General features: G+C 46.4%; 1 long non-coding RNA gene across 3 annotated transcripts in view; it reads right to left on the reverse strand.

The window, feature by feature from the left end:
- The window catches only part of LOC148134744 (uncharacterized), a 46,140-nt gene extending 32,692 nt beyond the window's left edge, over window positions 1–13,448 (reverse strand). For all 3 annotated transcript variants that reach the window (XR_015755610.1, XR_015755612.1, XR_015755611.1), the window contains exon 1: window positions 13,345–13,448. This is a non-coding gene — a long non-coding RNA (uncharacterized LOC148134744). The remainder of the gene's footprint in view (window positions 1–13,344) is intronic.
- Between the last annotated feature and the right edge of the window lie 595 nt (window positions 13,449–14,043).

Raw genomic sequence — 14,043 nt, forward strand, 5'->3', positions numbered from 1 at the left:
CATTGATTCAACAACCACTGCTTTGGTGGTCTGGTGGCTCAGTGGTGAGCACTGCTGCTTTACAATGCCAGGGACATGGGTTCGATCCCAGCCTCGGGCAACTGTCTGTGTGGAGTTTGTATGTTTTCCCTGTGTCTGTGTGGGCTTTCTCCGGGTGCTCTGTTTTTTTCCCACAACCAAAGACGTGCATGCCAGGTGAATTGGCCATGCTATATTACCCATAGTGTCAAGGGTAAATGTAGGGGAATTGGACTGGGTGGATTGCTCTTTGGAAGGTTGGTATGGACTTATTGGGCCAAAAGGCCTGTTTCCTTACCGAGGGGGATCTGATCTAATCGAATCAACCAACAATGTGTGTGTTTAATTAAATAAACTCTACCTGTATTTTTTTAATGAGGTAAATAGTCTTGCATGCAATACTTACTGTCAGAAGCAAGTACTTCATCTGAAGAAATATTTTCATATTGATCTCTCCACTGGCAGCATACCCTTCCCTCATAAGATCAGCGATGATGTACATTTTATTCAAGGACACAACCCAGCTGACATCTGGCAAGTGGACAACCTGACAGTGAAGCATTGCCTCCCCACTGCTCCTGATAATGTGACAGGCTGTATACACTGTAGTCAAAGATTTAACTGTTTCATCATTTGTAACAAATTTAAATTCCAATCATGAGCAAAAGCTCAACAAGATCTACTCATGGAATACGGGAAAGGTAAAGATTGTTGTTAATTAAAGGAAGAGGTGTATAATGATGATGTTGCGGAAGGGGTGACATCTTGTGATGCAGTGGGAATGAACAAGGTGCTTTAAAAAATGGGGATTCAGAATATCTTTTTAAATTCAGTACAGTCGGACTAAAAAAAATGCATTGAGAGAAAACTACATCAAATTAAACCAGTGAGAGAGATGAAAATGTTTGAAAAAGCTTTCTATAGGTGAAGCAAAACATGATCAGAACACACAAATATGTACCGGAGTGGCAGTCAAAGATCATGATCACTGCCACCAATATTCTGAGGATTTTGAATGTTGATCTTCAGATTCTGGGATTATATTAATTTTCCAGTACTACTTCTGTTCACTCATGACCAATTCAGCGATCTGCTCATTTTCACTAGGACATTGCTTCTATTGTATTATTGAGAAGTGGAGTGAATGTTCCTCTCTGAAGAGACCTAAAATATCATCTTTATTTCTCTGTTATTCACACCATCCCAATTGCAGGTTTTCCTGCCTCTGCTAGTTGTCTTTTCTGATCACCTTTTTTCTTTATCTTGAGAAAGCTATTTCAAACACATGTTTTTGTCTCTCACTAGTTTAATTTCATGTTGTTTTCTCTCTCAATGCATTATTTTGTTAATCCTGTTTTACTGAATTCGAAAGTGTTTCGAATGCGCAGGCTTTAACGTCAGCTTTTTATGTAGAATTTTTTTAAAAATTAACCTTTTTAGAATCAACCTGTTCAGAGATGTTAACACACACCTCTGGAGCATGGGTAGGGACACCACCACTGTACCACAAGACACCCCTCCCACGCAACATCAGCTTTATTCCTTTAATTAACAACAACCTTTACCTTCCCTTGGATTCCATGATCAGATATTGTTGAGCTGTTTTCTCATGATTGGAACTTAAATTTGTTATAAATGATGCAACAGTTAAAATCTTTGATTTAATTGCTAGCTACGCAGACTACAGAGTATACAGCCTGTCACATTATCAGGAGCAGTGGGGAGGCAATGTTTCACTGTCAGGTTGTCCACATGCCAGATGTCAGCTGGATTGTGTCTTTGAGTAAAGTGTACATTATCGCTGATCAGATGAAGTATTCACTTCGGACTGTAGCCTTGCACACAAAACCCTATTACACTCATTTTAAAAAAAGGAGTTTATTTAGTTAAACACACACATTGAATTGTTGGATAGTGAATAAATGTCTTGCCTCGAGGAGAATCTGGAACCAGCCACGAGAATGTAATCATCAAATGGGTCCGAAGCAAGGGAACATGCAAATCGGATTGGATTGCATTTGCAATTTACAGTCTATCCCTGTTGACTTAAGAGATGGTTTTAAATGTGCTGTGGCTCGTTTGGCCAAGAGATTGTTTTGCAAGTTGCACTAAATTGGAAGAAGGCAAATTTTGATGGTGTTTGGCAAGAATATTCAATAGTTGATTGGTAGCAGATACTTGCAGGTAAAGGAACAGCTAAAAAAACAGGAAGCCATCAAAAATGAGATAATCAGAGTACAGAAACAAGGTGTAAGGTGGAGTAAACATTCCCATTAGATACCCTGGACAAAAACCCTCTGAACTTGGGACATGAGTTTGTGGAATTCACATTTAAACTAAGAGTTTCCGAGACAGACGAGCAATATGCAAGCTCAGGGGCAGCAGTCTGGAACAGGGGTAAGATAAAGGAAGGCCCCCACAAATGCATCAGCTCAAAGACAATAAAGGAGAAAGTGAGGACTGCCGATACAGGCAATCTGAGTCGAAAAGTGTGGCACTGGAAAAACACAGCAGGTCAGGCAGTACCTGGATTTGGCAGTGGAGGGGTCCCAGCACCTGCATGTCCTTGGCAGAGTGGGAGGGGGAGTTGAACCGTTCAGCCACAGGGCAGTGGGGTTTGTTTGTGCGTGTCCCAGAGATGTTCGCTGAAATGATCGAGTGCAACAGACACCGCAGATGAAGTGTTTGGATGTGCAGGAAAATCTCTGCTGGATGTGGAAGGATCCTTTGGGGCCTTTGCTGGAGGTGTGGACGCAGGCTTTACACCTCTTGCAGTGACAAGTGGAGGGGAGGATGGGTTAGTGGGAAGTGTGGACCTAACCAGGGAGTCACGGAGGAAAACGTCTCGTGGACCGCTTCCACATTCACTCCGTGACTCCCTGGTGAGGTCCACGCCCCCCACTAACCCCCTCCTCCACTCCCGGCACCTTGCCCTGCCACAGTACGAAATGTAAAACCTGCACCCACACCTCCCTGCTCACTCTGTCCAAGGCCCCAAAGGATCCTTTCACATCCCGCAGAGATTTTCCTGCACATCCAACCACCTCATCTATTGTGTCTGTTGCTCTTGATGGTGTCTCCTCTACAATGGGGAGACAGGATGCCAACTTGAGGAACGTTTCAGGGAAAATCACTGGGACACATGCACCAAATAACCGCACCGCCCTGTGGCTGACCACTTCAACACACGGCATTAACATCGACTTCACCAGTTTCCTCATCTCCCCTCCACTCCACCTCTTGCCAGAACCAACCCTCCAACTCAGCACTGCCGTCTTGAACTGTCCTACCTGTCCATCTTCCTCCCCACCTATCCACTCCACCCTCTGCTCCGAACTATAACCATGATTCCCTCACCTACACCCACCTATCACCTTCCCAGCTACCTTCCCCCAGCCCTACCGTCATATTCATTTCTCAGCCCCCTTCCCCCAGCCCCTTATTCCTGATGAGGGGATTATGCCTGAAACATCGACTCTCTTGCTCTTTGGATGCTGCCTGACCTGCTATGCTTTTCTAGCACCACACGCTAGAAGACAATGAGCACCAGCCTGCAGAGCAAACAACAGAGACATTCTACAGCTTGCAAAATTACATAACCATTCAACTTGTAATCATTTGCTCGGACGCAGAGATCCAGAACACTCCACACCTGACATGCAAACCTGTTTGTCTTGAATGGGAAGGCTATCACACTATCAGCAACACCTTAACCTGCACCCCTCGAAGAGAAATAATGGACATTCAAAATTATGGTATACCCACTGACTTTAATTGGAGAACCATTCACACTCATCGAATACTCAGGAAGTTCATTCAGCCTCGAGAGGAGAAACAGTAGCTCAGTGATCCAATGCAGATTTGGCAGGAAACATGGGAAACCTCCAGCCAGTATAACTGGGGAACCCTAATCTCTGGGGTGTGTTCAGTAAGAGGTCCGGCCAGCATCAAGGGAATCAGTTACAGCCAGTCACAAACTCAGGAAAAGAAGGAGAGCGAGCAATCTTCTTATCCACAACCCTCCACCTACTGATGAGATGTGAGTGGAGAGCTGAGAGACTGACTAGGGCAGTGCCAGCGACACCCACCACTCTCCAAACCAACACAAGCCACTGTGGGGGCGAGCAGAAGGTCATCGAGACCCTCTGTCCCAGCTCAGTAAGAGAGGGGAGAAAGGGTGGGCGACAGGGCTGACAGTGCAGGGCAGTCTCCAGGGGAGGGAAGTATGAGAAGATCCCGGGATTCGTGTTTACTCTCTGTCACTCTCTCTCTCTCTACTTTCCCCTATCATTCAGTAATTAACAGCTCTCTGTAATTCAAACCCCATTGTACCAAGTCAAGGCTGCAAGGATTAACTGGGGAGTTAACAGCAGTCAGATAAGTCTCATTTCACTTGATGCATCGCACTGTTTTTTTCAAAATATTCATTTACCTGGCAATGTTTTAATAAAATCGGAATTTTCTTTGCCTCTGAAGCATCTCCATACCGTGTTTTTCACCACACCATGTCTCACCACATAAGCCCATTGTCAGACCAGGGAACTGTTGGATAATAAACTGACCCTCACTCCCTACATAGGGGCAAGGAGTGCTGGGGGACTGGAGAAGGTAAGGTTTTAGTCACGAAAAAGAAGGCAGCATACATCAGGAATAGACAGCAGGGATTGAGTGAATCCCTTGAAGAGTATAAAGGCAGTGCAAGTATATTTAAGAGGGAATTCAGGAGGGCAAAAAGGGAACATGGGATAGCTTTGGCAATCGGGTTAAGAAGAATCCAAAGGGATTTTTACACATACATTGAGAACAAAGAAGTAACGAGGGAGAGAATAAGGCCCCTGTAAGATCAGCCTATGTGTGGAATTGCAGGATATGGGGGAGATACTAAATGAATATTTTGCCTCCGTGTTCACTTCGGAAAAGGATATGAAAACCAGAGAATTGGAGAAATAAATGGTGACATCTTGAACAATGTCCACATTACAGAGGGAGGAGGAGCTGGATGTCTTAAATCACAGAAAGGATGATGAACACCTAGAACCTGATCAGGTGTACCTGAGAACTCTGTGGGAAGTTAGGGAAGTAATTTCTGGGGCCACTTGCTGAGATACACGTTTCATCGATAACCACAGGTGAGGTGCCGGAAGACTGGAGGTTGGCTAACGTGGATGGGAAAGATGGGAAGGAAAATCCAGGGAATTATAGACTGGTGAGCCTGAAATCAGTGGTGGGAAGGTTGTTGGAAGGAATTCTGAGGGACAGCACTTACATGAATTTGGAAAGGCAAGGACTGATTCAGGATAGGCAATATGGCTTTGTGCATGGGAACTCGTGTCTCACTGACCTGATTTTTTGAAGAATTGTCGAAGAGGATTGATGAAAGCAGAGCGGTGGTCTTAATCTATATGGACTTCAGTAAGGCACTTGACAAGGTTCCTCATGGTAGCCTGTTTAGCGGGGTTAGATCATGGAATAGAGGGAGAACTAGCCATTTTGATGTGGAATTGGCTCAAAGGGAGAAGACAGAGGGTGTTGGTTATTTTTCAGTCTCGAGGCCTATGACCAGTAGTGTTCCACCGGGTTCTGTCAGTTACATAAATGACTTGGTTGTGAACATAAGAGGCATAGTTCCTAAATTGCGGATGATACTAAAGTTGGAGGTGCAGTGGACAGGGAAGAAGCTTTCCCTCAGAGTACAATGGAATCTCGATCAGATGGGCCAGCGGGCTGAGCAGTGGCAGATGGATTTAATTTAGATAAACGTAAGGTGCAGTATTTTGGGAAGGTAAATCAGGCAGGACCGACACAGTTAATGGTAAGGTCCTGGGGAGTGTTGCTCAACAAAGAGACCTTGGAGTGCAGGTTCAGAGTTCTTTGATAGTGGAACATAGAACATAGAACATAGAACAATACAGCACAGAACAGGCCCTTCGGCCCACGATGTTGTGCCGAACTTCTAACCTAGATTAAGTACCCATCCATGTACCTATCCAAATGCCGCTTAAAGGTCGCCAATGATTCCGACTCCACCACTCCCACGGGCAGCGCATTCCATGCCCCCACCACTCTCTGGGTAAAGAACCCACCCCTGACATCTCCCCTATACCTTCCACCCTTCACCTTAAATTTATGTCCCCTTGTAACACTCTGTTGTACCTGGGGAAAAAGTTTCTGACTGTCTACTCTATCTATTCCTCTGATCATCTTATAAACCTCTATCAAGTCACCCCTCATCCTTCGCCGTTCCAACGAGAAAAGGCCGAGAACTCTCAACCTATCCTCGTACGACTTCCTCTCCATCCCAGGCAACATCCTGGTAAATCTTCTCTGCACCCTCTCCAAAGCTTCCACATCTTTCCTATAGTGAGGCGACCAGAACTGCACACAGTACTCCAACTGTGGCCTAACCAAAGTCCTGTACAGCTGCAACATCACTTCACGACTCTTGAATTCAATCCCTCTGCTAATGAACGATAATACTCCATAGGCCTTCTTACAAACTCTATCCACCTGAGTGGCAACCTTCAAAGATCTATGTACATAGACCCCAAGATCCCTCTGTTCCTCCACCTGACTAAGAACCCTACCATTAACCCTGTATTCCGCATTCTTATTTGTTCTTCCAAAATGGACAACCTCACACTTGGCAGGGTTGAACTCCATCTGCCACTCCTCAGCCCAGCTCTGCATCATATCTAAGTCCCTCTGCAGCCGACAACTGTCCTCCTCACTGTCCACAACTCCACCTATCTTCGTATCATCTGCAAATTTACTGACCCACCCTTCGACTCCCTCATCTAAGTCATTAATAAAAATTACAAACAGCAGAGGACCCAGAACTGATCCCTGCGGAACTCCACTTGTAACTGGGCTCCAGGCTGAGTATTTACCATCTACCACCACTCTCTGCCTTCGACCGGTTAGCCAGTTTTCTATCCAATTGGCCAAATTTCCTTCTATCCCATGCCTCCTGACTTTCCGCATAAGCCTACCATGGGGAACCTTATCAAATGCCTTACTGAAATACATGTACACTACATCCACTGCTCTTCCCTCATCCACATGCTTGGTCACCTCCTCGAAGAATTCAATAAGACTTGTAAGGCAAGACCTACCCTTCACAAATCCGTGCTGGCTGTCCCTAATCAAGCAGTGTCTTTCCAGATACTCATAAATCCTATCCCTCAGTACCCTTTCCATTACTTTGCCTACCACAGAAGTAAGACTAACAGCCCTTTAATTGCCGGGGTTATCCTTATTCCCTTTTTTGAACAGGTGCACAACATTCGCTACTCTCCAGTCCCCTGGTACCACCCCCTTTGCCAGTGAAGACGAGAAGATCATTGCCAACGGTACTGCAATTTCCTCTCTTGCTTCCCACATAATCCTAGGATATATCCCGTCAGGCCCGGGGGACTTGTCTATCCTCAAGTTGTTCAAAATGTCCAACACATCTTCCTTTCTAACAGGTATCTCTTCTAGCTTACCAGTCCATTTCACACTCTCCTCTTCTACAATACGGTCCCTCTCGTTCGTAAATACTGAAGAGAAGTACTTGTTCAAGACCTCTCCTATCTCTTCCGACTCAATACACAGTCTCCCACTACTGTCCTTGATCGGACCTACCCTCGTTCTCGTCATTCTCTGGTTTCTCACATACGCATAAAATGCCTTGGGGTATCCTTGATCCTATCCGCCAACGATTTTTCATGCCCTCTCTTAGCTCTCCTAATCCCTTTCTTCAGGTCCCTTCTGGCTATCCTTTATCCCTCCACTGCTCTGTCTGAATCCTGTTTCCTCAACCTTATGTAAGCCTCCTTCTTCCTCTTTACCAGACATTCAACCTCTCTCGTCAACCAAGGCTCCCTCACACGACCATTTCTTTCCTGCCTGATAGGTACATACATGTCATGGACACGTCGTATCTGCTCTTTGAAAAAGTTCCACATTTCCACCACATCCTTCCCTGACAGCCTATGCTCCCAACGTATGCTCCTCAAATCCTGCCTTACAGCATCGTAATTTCCCTTCCCCCAATTATAAAATCTACCTTGTTGTGCGCACCTATCTCTCTCCATAACCAAGGTGAAAGTCACAGAATTGTGGTCACCATCACCAAAATGTTCACCCACTAACAAGCCCACCACTTGTCCCGGTTCATTACCGAGTACCAAATCCAATATGGCCTCCCCTCTGGTTGGACAATCTACATACTGCGTTAGAAAAGCTTCCTGGACACACTGCACAAACACTGCCCCATCCAATCTACTTGATCTAAAGAGCTTCCAATCAATATTTGGGAAGTTGAAGTCGCCCATGACTACGACCCTGTGGCTTCTGCACCTTTCCAAAATCTGTTTCCCAATCTGTTTCTCCACATCTCTGCTGCTATTGGGGGGCCTATAGTAAACACCCAACAAGGTGACTGCACCTTTCCTATTTCTGACTTCAGCCCATACTACCTCCAGAGGCAGATCCCCCTCAAACTTCCTTTCTGCAGCCGTTATACCATTTCTAATTAGCAATGCCACCCCCCCTCCTTTTTTCCCACCCTCCCTAATCTTACTGAAACACCTGTAACCAGGAACCTCCAACAACCATTCCTGTCCCTCTTCTATCCACGTTTCCGTGATGGCCACAACATCGTAGTCCCAGGTACCGATCCACGCCTTAAGTTCACTCACCTTATTTCTGATACTCCTTGCGTTGATGTATACGCACTTGAGCCCATCTCTGTGTCCGCTAGTAGTCCCTGTCAGTGCTACCTTCTCCACAGCCCCCCTACAGTCTTGGGCATCCTGACAAACAGCTAACCTACTTGCTGGACTACAAGTCCGGATCCCATCCCCCTGCCAAATTAGTTTAAACCCCCCCGAAGAGTGCTAGCAAACCTACCTCCCAGGATATTGGTGCCCTTCTGGTTCAGGTGCAACCCGTCCTGTTTGTACAGGTCCCACCTTCCCCAGAATGCAGTCCAATTGTCCAAATATCTGAAGCCCTCCCTCCTACACCAGCCTTGCAGCCACGTGTTCAACTGCACTCTCTCCCTATTCTTTGCCTCACTGTCACGTGGCACCGGCAACAACCCAGAGATGACGACTCTGTCTGTCCTAGCTTTTAGCTTCCAGCCTAACTCCTTGAGCTCTTGAATGACCTCCCCACCCCTCTTCCTACCTATGTCGTTGGTGCCAATGTGCACCACGACTTCTGGCTGCACACCCTCCCCCTTAAGGATTCTGAAGACACGGTCTGAGACGTCTCGGACCCTAGCACCCGGGAGGCAACAAACCATCCGTGAGTCTCGCCCATGTCCACAGAACCGCCTGTCCGTCCCTCTAACTAGAGAGTCCCCTATAACTAGCGCTCTCCTCCTCTCCCCCTTTCCCTTCTGAGTCTCAGAGCCACAGACCCCTTCACTGCAGCTTACACCTGCAATGCTGTCCCCCCCAACAGTTTCCAAAGCTGTATATTTATTTTTTAGGGGAACGACCACAGGGGAACCCTGCACTGCCTGCTTCTTTCCCTTCCCACCTCTAACTGTTACCCAGCTACCTCTGTTCTCCGGCGTAACTATGTCCCTGTAGCTTCTATCAATCACCCTCTCAGCCTCTCGAATAATCCTCAGTTCATCCAACTCCAGTTCCAGTTCCCTAACTCTTTCGGTGAGGATCAGGATCTGACTGCATTTCCTGCAGACGAAGTCGGCAGGAGTATCGGTGGTCACCCCTACCTCAAACATCCTGCAGGAGGAACATTTCACCGCCTGCGCTGCCATGACTGTACACTTTCTCCAAAAACAAGAACACTGAGTCACTTACCTGTGGACTTTAAAGTTAGGTTAGAGGAGGAGGGTGGGAGGGAGGCCCTACGGAAGTAGGATCTGGGGTCTAGAACACACCCACTCAAATACTAATCACTTACCTTCCCGCCCAGCTATGCGCTCCAACCTCACTTCCGCTGCTCCCACTCAAATGACCGTTGGTGATTAAAGGGTGAGTATTTATACTCACAGTTCTCCTTCCCGGCTGCCCCTCTGCTTGCCGTCACTTCCTCTGCTGCTCCCGCTCTTTTTGTGAAGAGAGAATAAAAAACACCGCTGCCCGCTACAGGTAAGTAATTTTGAAACAAACTGTTTTACCTTAGCTGTAGTCTCCCGGGTTCGCCTTTACTCGGCCGCTGCTCCCACTCAAATGACCGTTGGTGATTAAAGGGTGAGTATTTATACTCACAGTTCTCCTTCCCGGCTGCCCCTCTGCTTGCCGTCACTTCCTCTGCTGCTCCCGCTCTTTTTGTGGAGTTGCAGATAAATAGGATAGTGAAGAATGCGTTTGGTATGCTTTCCTGCATTGGTCAGAGCATTGAGTATCGGAGTTGGGAGGTCATGTTGTGGCTGTATAGGACATTGGTTCGGCCATGTTTGGAATACTGTGTTCACTTCCGGTCTTCCTGCTGTATGCTGTGAAATTTGAAAGGGCTCAGAAACAATTTATGAGGATGTTGCCAGGGTTGGAGAGTTTGAGCTATACGGAGAGGCTGAATAGACTGGGGTATTTTGCCTGGAGCACCGGAGGCTCAGGGGTGACCTTACAGAAGTTTATAAAATTATGAGGGGCATGGACAGGGTGAAGAGCTAAAGACTTTCCCCGGTGTTGGGGGACTTCCGAAGTTTAAGGAGACTTCCGAGGTTTAAGGAGAGGGGAAAGATAGAAGGGGCAACTTTTCCATGCAGATGTGGTGCATGTATGGAATGAGCTGCCAGAGGAAGTGGTGGATGCTTATACAGTTACATTGAAAAGGCACCTGGAATGGGTATGTTAATAGGAAGAGTTTGGAGGGATATGGGTGAAATGCGAGCAAATGGAACAGGAGTAATTGAGGACATTTGGTCTTAATGGACGAGTTGGACCAAAGGGTCTGTATCTGCCTGAAGAAGGGCTAATGCCCGAAACGTTGATTCTCCTGTTCCCTAGATGCTGCCTGACCTGCTGCGCTTTTCCAGCAACACATTTCCATATCTGTACTGACTAGCTCCATGACTCTGTGACTCCATTTGGAGCGTTGCACGGCAACGAGGCCAGTCCCATCCTTCCCAACACCGGGGACAGGTAGAACCTCAGTACATGGTGACAATTGGTGTCTGTGTACCAAGGGTCTACACACAGCTTGATGCAGCCGCACACAAAGGAGGCCATCGGGGTGAGGGCGATGTTGGGTATGTTCGCATACTGCACACGCATGGCACCTGCCCCATCCATTGTGCATTCGCCATGTTGTGGCCCCTTCTGAAAACCCAAAACTTGATTCTTCACCAATTCACACATGGCCCCCTCACACGCTCCTGACCACATTCCCCAATTCGAAACCACTACCCCCCCACCACCCACCCACCCAGAGGACTACCGTTGGGATGAAAGAGCAACTGGGTGATAATAAGAGCACATCTGCAGTTAGAATCCAGAGGCTCTTGAGATTGAGACACTGTTACCGCCACCTTTGTTTGGCATTGTCTCTGTCTCTCTCTTCCTGTCTCTATTTCTGTCTCCCACTATGTGCTATCTCTGCTTCGTACTGTCTCTCTCTCTCTCTGTCCTTCTTTCTTTCTCTCTGTGTCAATGTCTCCCTTTCTTTTTCCTCTTCCGTTTGCTGAGTAAAACACTCACTGCCTGCATCAATGGCATTGCCCATGCAATGGTTGCACAGCACGATCCCAGCCCAGCACTACAGTAGCAGCTGGCCCGAGATTCTGATTACTTTCTCCTCTGTAATGCTGTTTCAGAGGGGGCAGATGGAGTTCAACCTGGATAAGGGACGGCTTGAAAATGGGAAGCCTTCAGAAATGAGATAACAAGGATCCAGAGAAAGTATATTCCTGTCAGGGTGAAAGGGAAGGCTGGTAGGTATAGGGAATGCTGGATGACTAAAGAAATTGAGGATTTGGTTAAGAAAAAAAAGGAAGCATATGTCAGGTATAGACAGGATAGATCGAGTGAATCCTTATAAGATTATAAAGAAAGTAGGAGTACACTAAAGAGGGAAATCAGGAGGGCAAGGACTGATTCGGGACCAGTCTTAGGGAAGTGGAGGATGTAAACGGGGGGGGAAACAATGAAATAAGAAAAAAATATGTAGGAACCAAATTATATAAATATCGAGAGTTTGTTGAATTTGGTGTGTGTATGTCCTCTGCCTTGCCTGGCACTGGACATCACACCCACTTGCAAGTGTAAAAATAAAGGACACTACTGATTCAGATTTTGTCTCTGACTGCAATTATTGAAGTGTGTGTGAGCTTTGTTTCTCACAGCCAGAAACGTTTTCCCAGGGCAGAAATTGTTAACACGAGGGGTCATAGCTTTAAGCTGTTTGGCGATAAATGTAGAGGGGATGCCAGAGGCGGGTTCTTTACGCAGAGAGCGTGAGAGCATGGAATGCGTTGCCGATAGCGAGGTCATTGGGGATATTTTAGAGATTGCTGGACATGCATATGGTCGCAGAAATTTGAGAGTTCGTACAATAGGTTTACCTCACACGAGGATCAATAGTCGGCACAACATCGTGGACTGAAGGGCCTGTTCTGTGCTGTACTGTTCTATGTTCTATCACTCTGTTTATTATTCTCTATCTCTCTCTTTCTCTCTCCCTACACAGGCAATCTCAACCAGAGAGAGCTGCTCTCTCTCACGACAGAGAGAGAAATAACGAGTTGAAAATTAATTTGACACATTCTTCTGCAGATTTATTCTCCCTGAGGGGTTCACTGTCTCCACCCCAATGTGTCGGACACATTGAAATGTCTCTCAGTTCCCTCCCAGAGAGCTGCCTGTCCCATTGAGATGTTAATGTCAGGACTTGAACTTTGTTGGATCTCCCTGAACATTGTCATGTTAATTCTAGCACAGGAAAGCTTGACCCATTCCTTGTTTCCTTTTAAGCTTTTTAGCCATTTTTATGCTTTCTAATGTATATCAGTGCAGTTTGAAAACATGTGTGACTCCCAGCTATAACTCTCTCTCTCTCTCTCTCTCTGTCTTTATCCGTGTCTCTTCCATCCTGCCCCACACATCACACATTACTCTGACATTATACCAAGTCTTTAAGGAGAGTTTCACATTCAGGGTTTAAATTTCCTCTTTGGGGAGTCCAGTGTGTCAGACACTTAACACATTTGTGTCAAATCCCAAGGCCCTGGTTATTTTAACCCCAGGCTTCAAACTTGCTTTAAAATGACAGAGCCACAACCCGTTGGGACTCAGTTAACCAGAGACCCTTAAAAATCCAGGGTGTCCCAGAGGAAATCAAACCTTGGGGTAACAAATACACACAACTCACACGGGCCCCATGGGGTGCGGCCTGTCGAACAGGCCTCAGGCCGATGTCCGCCCGTCCCCTCTGGAAGAAACTTCTGTCCAAAAGAAGGATTTCTTGTCCTGTCGTAGTTTCAAAATAGCAATTCCTGCAAGGGGTGGGTGTAGAGAGTGGGAGAGAAAAAGATTATTGGAACTGGAAAGCGGGGGAGATTTTCAAACAAATTACACAGCAAGAGCTCATTCCCTCACACACAACATCCCTCAGCAAATCCAAGTATGATCAAATTGAGAAAATAGTTTGGGGATTTCAATCCCAGGTCCATCGGTTAGCCTTAAAACTATGGGTTCATCGAAACAGTCCTTGCTTCGATTGCATTACCGCAGGCAGTCAGAGCACAGCAGGATCTCACAACAGCAACATGTCAGCAGTAAGATCTGCTCAATTTTTCTGATGGAGGCTGCTTAAACGTTTCATATTTGTTGCAACTAATGCACTGACATATTTCACAATTTCAAATGCCTCTCCCTCCTTTCCTCTCTCTCTTTCTCTTGTCTCTCTCCCATTTACAAGTCTCGCTCTCACTCCCAAAGTCAATTTTAACATCCACACATTATTACTCTGACATTATAACAAGTCTTCAAGAGACAGTTTGATATTTAGGGTTTTCATTTTCTATTTGGGAAGTCCTGTCTCTCAGGCACTTGCTGCGGGTGAGGATGT

The sequence above is a fragment of the Chiloscyllium plagiosum genome, unplaced genomic scaffold, assembly GCF_037043375.1.
Source record: "Chiloscyllium plagiosum isolate Xiang-an unplaced genomic scaffold, Cpla_swu_hap1 HiC_scaffold_52, whole genome shotgun sequence".
Taxonomy (NCBI): Eukaryota; Metazoa; Chordata; class Chondrichthyes; order Orectolobiformes; family Hemiscylliidae; genus Chiloscyllium; species Chiloscyllium plagiosum.